This window comes from Penaeus chinensis, chromosome 3, assembly GCF_019202785.1.
Source record: "Penaeus chinensis breed Huanghai No. 1 chromosome 3, ASM1920278v2, whole genome shotgun sequence".
Lineage (NCBI taxonomy): Eukaryota > Metazoa > Arthropoda > Malacostraca > Decapoda > Penaeidae > Penaeus > Penaeus chinensis.
In genome coordinates this window covers 6,221,010-6,231,009 of record NC_061821.1, presented here as the reverse complement: position 1 = coordinate 6,231,009, position 10,000 = coordinate 6,221,010, and positions in this window count along the sequence as shown.

The window sequence follows — 10,000 nt, the reverse complement described above, 5'->3', positions numbered from 1 at the left end:
ACTCGTTTAGAGGACCTGCTGAAAAATCTTCATAGATGTTATCGGTCTCCACGGAGAGAATGTAGCTGTCTGTTTCAGAGTAACAGAGCTTTACCCTCTCTCCATAGATAGGCTTTAACACATTATAAAAGAAGTTGTATAGTTTGTATTTAGCCAGTTCCAAGATGGTAAACCCGACATATTGTGGGTAGTTCATACCCACTGTCTTTGCCCTTGAAATTGTTATAACACGGTTTGGGGCGAGGGGGATGAGCCTTTTAAAAAGAGGGTCTCGTATCTTTTTCAGAAATGTTGAGGTCTTGCATACCATGCTGGCCTTTTCTACTCTCTTCAGCGGGTTCATTAAACATCTGCCAAACACACTGTTAGAAACGGTTTTAAAACACAGCTGCTGTGCTTTATCGGTTGCTTCGCGACGGGCTTTGATGTTCTCGTGGATAAACGGCTGAAGGTAGTTATTCTGCGAGAATTCGTATACCTCGTGAACTTGGTCTACTACAGCTCCTAATTGAATTAACAGTTGTAGATGTTTCAGCAGAACGAGGTATTTCTCTTGAGGAAGGTGTGATGCTACCAACTTTTTGTTCTTTGGAGGAACACGTTTGTTTTGTGACTTTAGAAGCTCTTTGTTGTATGGAGAGAGGTCTTGGTTTCTTATCTCCATGTGGTGGATAAGAAGAGGAAGCTCGTCGGTTCTTCTCGCTACTTCATCCGGCACACGCAAATCGACTTCGGCCCAGTGACCAATATCTCCGCTTTCGTCGTGGTTAGACAAACCCCTTGCCACAAACTCCCTTTTCTCAGCAGCAGACAGTTTCCGAATATTTCCATAGGGAAGTTTTTCAGATATCACTGTAGCGTATAGGCTGTTAAAGTCCAGATATAAAATATATTTGCTTTGTTCCTTTTCGGGGTTAAAACAGAGGTTGACAAGCGGGTTATTAGCCACTGTATGAGGTTGAACACACGTTGTTAGTCCTCCTCTCACCGAGCGCTCGATTTTGCGTGCCAGTTCAGGGTCCGAGATTAGTTCCAATTCTGCTTTCGTCATCTTCAAAAATGCGTCGTAAGCATATCCAGGCAGGCTAACATAGTTTACCATGTCAAGATCATATTTTTTGACAAGGGTAGCCCTCCACTCGCAAACCACGTCAGCCAGCAAACCCACATCCACACGAAGATAGCAGTCTGCATAATCTCCGAGTGTGCGACACTCGGCAGCTTCCCATACTTTAAGGGCGTTGTCGTATTCCTCCTCTGTGACGGTGTTTCCCGTGAGAGAACTATAAAAATGTTCAATCGGGGGGAGGGAAGTATCTTCCAGTTTCTTTAGGTTGTCCAGGTACTCATAAGGGAATATTCCTTTCCCTGTCAGGAGCAATCTCCGGGCTTCAGTCGGTAGGTGTTGCACGAGGTGTGATGAGTACTTCATCGGGCGCCCGCTCTCGATGTGTGTCTTGGCGAGGGAGCTTAAGCTGGCGCTCATAAATGCCATGCTATCCAGGAATTTCAGATTGTTAATTTCTACAGAGTGGTATCTGAGTCCTTGTTTTACAAGAACGTTTATGTTTGCGTCAGTTTGCATTTCTTTGAGCAACAACCCGAGATCATATGAATGGTTGTGAGCTATGCATGGTATTTTGGTGCGGTGGTTCCTCATTTGAATGTTACACCTCGCGCAGTAAGCCCCGATGTAGTTATGATGTTGTTTCGTGTGGTCGTGGTGTCGGTGCTTCTGATGTTGATTGGGAAACTTTTGGTGACACATTTTACACGTCTTTGCGATGTTGTGCGAATGCTGATCTTGATCTGACATGTGTAGAGGGTAGTAGGGCATATTCTTTACAATATCTGCCCATTTGGTGGATAGGTTTTCAATGAAGTGCGTTGCTGCATCTGCTCCTTTGTATGTAGAACTGTGTATGATATCACCTCTTCTATCGATGATAATACACCCATAGGCGAAAGCCTTGTGGTGAGATATGCATCTGTTCCCTGCATTTGTTTTATCCATATATGCCTCGAAGTCGTATATGCAAATGTGTGAAGGACTGTAAGTTTTTCCGTAGTTGGTGAAGAAAAGCTTGCTCCCAGGTAGTGGGTATGTAACCTGCACGGGTGATTTACAGTCTGTAATATGATTATCCGCTAGCACCTGGTTTGAGAAGGTCGAGAAACACGTGCGACAGAAGTGTTTGTTTGTGTTCCTGCCTCTGTAAGTAAACGAGTCTACATATCTGTTGAAGTCAGTGATGAGACATGCGTGCTCGTTTTCAAGCAGAAGCAGATGAAGGAGCAGTCGATTTTTGTTGTCTTCTTTTCCTCTTCGCACTTGAGTAAGAAAGTAGTTGTTGTCATCGCCTTGGGATGCGAACGACTTTTGCAGGCAGTAAACATATAGAGAGAGATTATTTTCCCTTTCCAATTCTCCCAGTGTTTCCCAGCTAGTTGGGAGTTTTTGTGCATCATACTGGATGTAAAGTGCACATTTGGATTGGGTATCAACCTCTCTTGATAGTCTTTTCCTGCATTTTCCAGTTGCTAGCAGTTTTCCGACGGCAAGGGATCTTATCACACAGTCTGTGTCCCCGACAGGATTGAAGGTGTGTCTCCTCCCACTGGCATTTGCTGGGTAGGGAATATATTTCCCTATAGCTTGAGGAACAAGGATTTGTGATATTGTGATGTCGTGTGATGAAATTAAGTCGAGATCGAGCCCGCTTCCCTCGTCTGTAATACACTCTTCCAGTCTGGTTTCCACCTCCTCGCTCCACCCTCGCACAGTTCTTCTGCAATCCTCCTCAGAAACAATGATGTAACTATGTAGGGTTACGTTTTTTTCTATATCTCTTACTTCTCCTGTCGCAAGATCTGTTTTGCTGAGAATGAGAGTAAATCCTGTAAACGTCTTGATGGCAGGAGGGGGGCATCCGAGAGTGCGACGGTGGGTTTGAAGAATTTCAGTGAAATATTCCTCGTTTCTGCGAAGGTAATCAGCAGGATCTGGCTGGTCACGTTTGGGGATGCTAAAACCCAGTCTTAAGCATGCTCCTCGGAATAGCTCATTACGAGAAATAATATGTGGTGACACAACATCTTCGTCGTCGTTGTGGTCAATGTTGTCTTCACTGTCTTCGCTGTTACTGTCTCCGAGCTTAATTCCTCTGTTGCGAACTCTTTCACGGAGATAGCGGGAAGGACCAGGCTGTGGTGAGGGGGTTCTGGAACGAGGACGTGAGGGACCTGGTTGAGGAGACGAAGTTCTTTGACAGGTGAGAGGGTTTGGTTGAAGCAGAGATTCGCTAACTTCAGGTTGGGGTGGCACAGCTCCAGATAGCCCTTGGTGTGCATTTCCTGCAGTGAAGAAATTTAAACCCTTTATCATTGTAAATGATCAGAATCAATATTGATATTAATACCGTTAATATATATAATTTTGTTGAATGCTTACCTTGCAAAGAGGATTTTTTAGGAAGAATCTTAACACCTTTAGATGCCTTTCCTGCACCAGCTGCAAGAATTTGAACAAAATTTGTTAAGATTATATTTACTTTGACAATACAAAACAAAATAATAATAGTACCATGAACTAGTGGATTTGTTATATATTTTACACTTAATATGATTTATCTTACCTTGATAGCAGCGTTGTCTGTGATGATGCAGTCTTGCTGTAGGAACGTAAAGATTGCACCTTGGACAGAGTAGACAAAGGTGATTTGGGACCTGCTTTTGCCCGCAGTATTGGCAGAAGCAATCAGTTCGAGCCATGGTTATCACTTTCACAGAGGAGGAGATACTAATGTTTTGGGTATGTCAATTCCCTCCTTATATATCGGAGGGTGTAGGATGTATTTGGTGGGGGTGGGGGTTACATTTATGAGTAATTAGGTGAATGTGTGTGTGTGTGTGTATGTGTGTGTGTGTGTGTGTGTGTGTGTGTGTGTGTGTGTGTGTGTGTGTGTGTGTGTGTGTGTTACAAAAATCAATTCATTATCCAGATGTGTTATGAACAATTATCATAAGTATAAGTTATTTATTATATGTGAGCAAATATGATAGAGAAAGAAAATTGGGAATTGACCAATACTATATGGTTGACTGCACCTTTTGTAACATGGAGGGTAACACCGCGGAAGTTCAATCCCGTTAGCTAATTTGTACGCAGTGTGAACCCAATAGCCTATGGTTACCTGTACTTGTTGTGACATGGCGGGTAACCCCGAGAAATTGTGAGGGAGTCCAATTTGTACACAGTGTAAGCCCAATTACCACAGTAGAAAGCTATGGTAGTTAAAACCTAAGGTCATACACACACATCCTCGTCCTCCTCCTCCTCCTCCTCCTTCTCCTCCTCTTCCTCCTTCTCCTCCTCTTCCTCCTTCTCCTCCTCTTCCTCCTTCTCCTCCTCTTCCTCCTTCTCCTTAATTATTACACATGGCCAAATATGACAGAGAGTTAGCTATTTTGTACAGTTAGCACCTAAGAACATACACCATCACCCCCCCTTCGTCCTCCTCCTCCTCCTCCTTCTCCTTAATTATTACATTATGGCCATTTGTACAGTTAGCACCTAAGAACATACACCATTCCCCCCCTCCCCCTTCCTCCTCCTCCTCCTCCTCCTCCTCCTCCTACCGCCATCGGTTTCCGCTACCCAGGTAGGCTGGCGGGTAGGAACATCCAAGGGATGTAGAAGTAAACATTTTTAAAAATAATTTAACTGTTATGACATGACTTTCTTAATCATTAAAAGCAATTGGCATTAAGTATATGATGCTGATGTGTTAAATACATGTCAATTATCTACCTGGAATGTACAAGGTCATGTTACATAATTAGGTCACATAAGTAGGTCACATAAGTAGGTCACATACGTAGGTTACATGACCGGAAGGGGGCGTGGTGGTCTACTTGTCCTTATGTACACTACTCTTTTGTATTTGCAGGTGACACGAGGCTACAGTAGTAGTAGTCAGCACCCCACCTCAGACCCGCAGTTCTCTTCTACACCAGGGTAGCCCTTGTGGCTTTGACCCCTGGGTAGGGAGGCCCAGTAGTCTGGGGCGTCATTTTAGCGCACTTTTTCTTTGGTCCTGATTTCTTTTCCTTATAATGTGACTTTCCTGAGCCTACCGGAGTTCCTCAGAACTCCCGTATTCGCTTGGGGGGTGGGCATTGAATTACCGTCCTTCGCCTAGGCAAGTTCGGCGGTAAGGAAGTGTCCCACACATAACTCGATCCCTCTGTGGTACTGGAGAACGCAACCAGGCTTCCACTGGGGGGGTAGAAGACGAAATACTGATTCACTCCCTTAGCTATTGCAGTTAGGTTGATAACAACAGTTAAGAGGCTTTTGTCCCTTCAGGACTACGATTTTGAGCAAAGGGGTCGGACCTGGTCCGATACCCAGAATGAATGACTCCCCGGTTACCCCTTCTCCTCCTCAAGGAGGGGGGGCGACTCATGACCACTCATCGACTACGAACAATGGTACCCCCACTAATTCCAAGACGAGACGACCAATTTTCAAAATCCCCACCCAGAATGTAAGGTTCGCGAATGTAAAATGCGTGAACGAAAATCAGTCGCTTATGAACGTGAACCCCTTTATCATCAAAAAGGTCCTTGATGGTCAATTGTCAAAAAATTGCGAGATGGAAGCCTCCTTGTTAAAGTACAATACAACTCCCAGATTAAGGATTTACTTAAGCTGACGCAAATTCATGATCTTCGAGTTAAAGTAACTATCCCTATTGGCCCAAATACCTGTAAGGGAGTAATCTTTCACATGGATTTGAGGACGATGGATGAAAGTGAAATTCTAAAGAGCATGAAGGACCAAGACGTAGTGGACGTTCATTGTATGACCAAGAAGGACGGCATGGTGCGAACGAAAACTGGTTATGAACGTCTGGCTCGCGATCGGTTTCTCGAGAGAGAAGCAGGTCGCAATCTGTCAGTCGTCTCCCTCGCCAGGAGGTGCAGGACATGGAGGCTTCTGTCTCCAAACCATCCCGTGAGAGGTCCCCGGGAAGCGAGGGAGAGGAGGCGCCTCCCTCCCATAAAAAGAAAATAAAAACAGGTGGACAAGGCACTTCCAAACCCCATAAAACGTAATCATCGCGTCAACCATTATACAATGGAACTGTCGAAGTCTTAGATCTAAAGTAAATGACTTTAAATTATTAGCCTCGTCCTATGCTCCCGATATTATAGTTCTCCAAGAAACTCATTTAACAAACCTCGTCTCTGACGAGGTCGTATCGCTCAGGAACTACCATTTATGTCGGAAGGATCGTGAGGGTAGGGGTGGAGGCGGAGTCGCCATGTACATCCACCAAAACCTCCCTTTTACAGAAGTGACTATTGATTCTACTTTGGAGTTTGTCGCATGCAAAGTAAAAATCCAACAAAGAAGAAGAAGAAGAAGATTGATAGTGTTATTTTTATTATAAACATTATAATTACTATAATGTTATAAACATAAGTAACAGCAGAATAAGATAATGTAAAATATTTTCGTAAATCCATGAAAAGGGTGAACGGGCGAGACGGGCAGTACTCATAACTGGCTCACTGGTGATTTAGTACAAGTGTAGCCTGAGGTTTCTTAATCTTTTCAAACTACGTTTCTCCGTAAAAGTCTTTAGATTATCTGGATATATGTATATATATATATATATATGTGTGTGTGTGTGTGTGTGTGTGTATATGTATATATATATATATATCTATATGTGTGTGTGTATATATGTATATATATATATCTGTGTGTATACATAATATATATATACATATATATACATATATATACATATATATAAATATATATACATATATATAAATATATATATATACATATATATATATAAATATATATATATATATATATATAAATATATATATACATATATATATAAATATATATATATATATAAATATATATATACATATATATACATATACATATATATATATACATATATATACATATATATACATATATATACATATATATATAAATATATATACATATATATAAATATATATATATACATATATATATAAATATATATATATATAAATATATATATACATATATATACATATACATATATATATATATATATATATATATATATATATATATATATATATGCAGTCGGTACGTGCTTGCAGTGAAAACATCGAAGTCACGGAGAGCTTTATATACCTCGGTAGTGCAGTTCACGACTCTGGGCTGTCAGACCAGGAAGTCAGTAGACGGATTGGCCTGGCAGCAGGGGTCATAAAATCTCTTCGACAAGAGTATTTGGAGATGTCGGTACCTGTGCAGAAGGACCAAGTTACGTGTTTTCAAGGCCCTGATACTGCCAGTTTTACTCTATGGTAGTGAAACTTGGACACTATCTTGTGCTCTGGAATCTCGTCTTGATGCCTTTTGTAACAGATCCTTGCACCGTGAGATCGGTACAGGACCTGTTACTTGCACAATCCCTGATCGCCCACTCAGGCTATATGGCCACTTGGCTCGACTCCCGCAGGATGATCCCGCAGGATGATCCTGCCCATCAGGTTGTCTCTGTCCGAGACAACCCTGGGTGGAGGAGGCCTGTGGGACGACCGAGAAGGTCGTGGCTTGGACAGATCGATCAAACCTGTCGTGAGGAACTAGAGATGGGCCGGGCCCCTACCTGGCGGCTCGCCATGAGGGACCCTCGTAGGTGGAAACGAAAGGTGGATGCGGCTATGCGCCCCTGCCGGCGTTAGCCCCAAAATGATGATGATGATATATATATAATGTGTGTGTGTGCGTAGACAAATATATATATAAACACATATATACACATATATACATACATACATAAATGAACATACACATATACACATACACACACATGCACACACGCACGTACGCACACGTGCACACACTTACACCCTTACACACACACGCCCGCACACATACACACACGCACACACACACACACACACACACGCACGCACGCACGCACGCACGCACGCACGCACCCACACTCGCACACGCACGCACATTCGCACGCACACACACACACACTCACGCACTTACACATACACACGCACGCACACTCACAAACGCACGCACACTCGCACACACACACACTTACGCACTTACACATACACGCATACATACACACGCACTTACACACACACACACACTTATGCACTTACACACACACCCACACATACACACACACACATACACACGCACACACACACACACTTACGCACTTACACGCATACATACACACGCACTTACACACACACACGCAATTACACACACACTTATGCACTTACACACACACACACACACACACACACACACACACACACTTACGCACTTACACACACACTTACGCACTTACACACATACGCACACATACACATACACGCACACACACTCACACGCACGCACGCACACTCGCACACACACACACACACACACACACACACACACACACACTCACGCACTTACACATACACACGCACTTACACTCGCAAACGCACTTACACTCGCACACACACTCACACTTACGCACTTACACATACACGCATACATACACACGCACTTACACACACATACTTATGCACTTACACACACACGCACACGTACACACACACACACACACACACTTACGCACTTACACACACACTAACGCACTTACACACACACGCACACATACACACACTCGCACACATACACACACACGCACACACACACACACACACATACACACACATGCGCGCGCGCGCACTCGCACATACACGCACAATCGTACACACACTTATTCACAGACACATATACATATGTATGTAATGCATATATATATATATATATATATATATATATATATATATATATACATATATATGTATAATATATATATAATATATATACATATATATGTATAATATATATAATATATATATACATATATATATGTATAACATATATATAATATATATATGTATAATATATATATATATATATATATATATATATATATATATATATATATATATATATATATATTACATGCACATAAATGCACACACACACACACGCACACACACACACACACACACACACACACACATAGACAAACACACACACATGCACACACACATAGACAAACACATACACACAGAAACACACACACACACAGAAACACACACACACACATGCACACACACATAGACAAACACATACACACAGAAACACACACACACACATACGGAAACGCACATAGACCCATCTTAGGGATAACGTCCCTACCCAGAACCAATATACGCCTCCTGCGCCTCGGAGGATCTCAGCAGCGATCATGGAGAAATCCGCGACCCCTGCGCTCGAAGCGAATCAGGACCGAGTCACAGTGGATCTTGCCTTTGATCACACGAACCTCAAAGTCAGTGGGAAGGTGTTTGGCCGAAGTATGAAATTCCTGGTGGATACAGGAAGCGATGTGTCAACCATTACTAGAAATTTCGTACCTCATCACCTGATGGAGCCGTGTGCAGTGGAGAAGATTGAGTATCTGATGTCCGTAGTAACAGTTATTGGAAAAGCGTCTCTTCCGATTGTCCTGGGGAACAGCCAGTCATCTGTCGAGATCATTCACCGCTTTTCCGTGGTAGAGAAGGAGCCGGAATCGAAAGACGACCTGCTCGCCATGGACTTTTTAACTTTATTTCAGTGTGTTCTCGATTTTAACCGTGAGCCCAAGATGACGCTCAACCGGACCCCCTTAAGAATCGATACATGGTACTTCATGAGGCCTTGGATATACTTGCGAATGTAGTTCCCAGACGGCGAAAGCTCTGAAGAGAAATTTGTGATAGACACATGCGGCCTAACAATGATAGGCGTAGGGGTTAGCTTAAGGCACAAAATACCTTTGAAGTTTACTTGTGAAGACCTTCCATACTCTTTAGCGGGTAAATTCAAAATAAGTGTCGG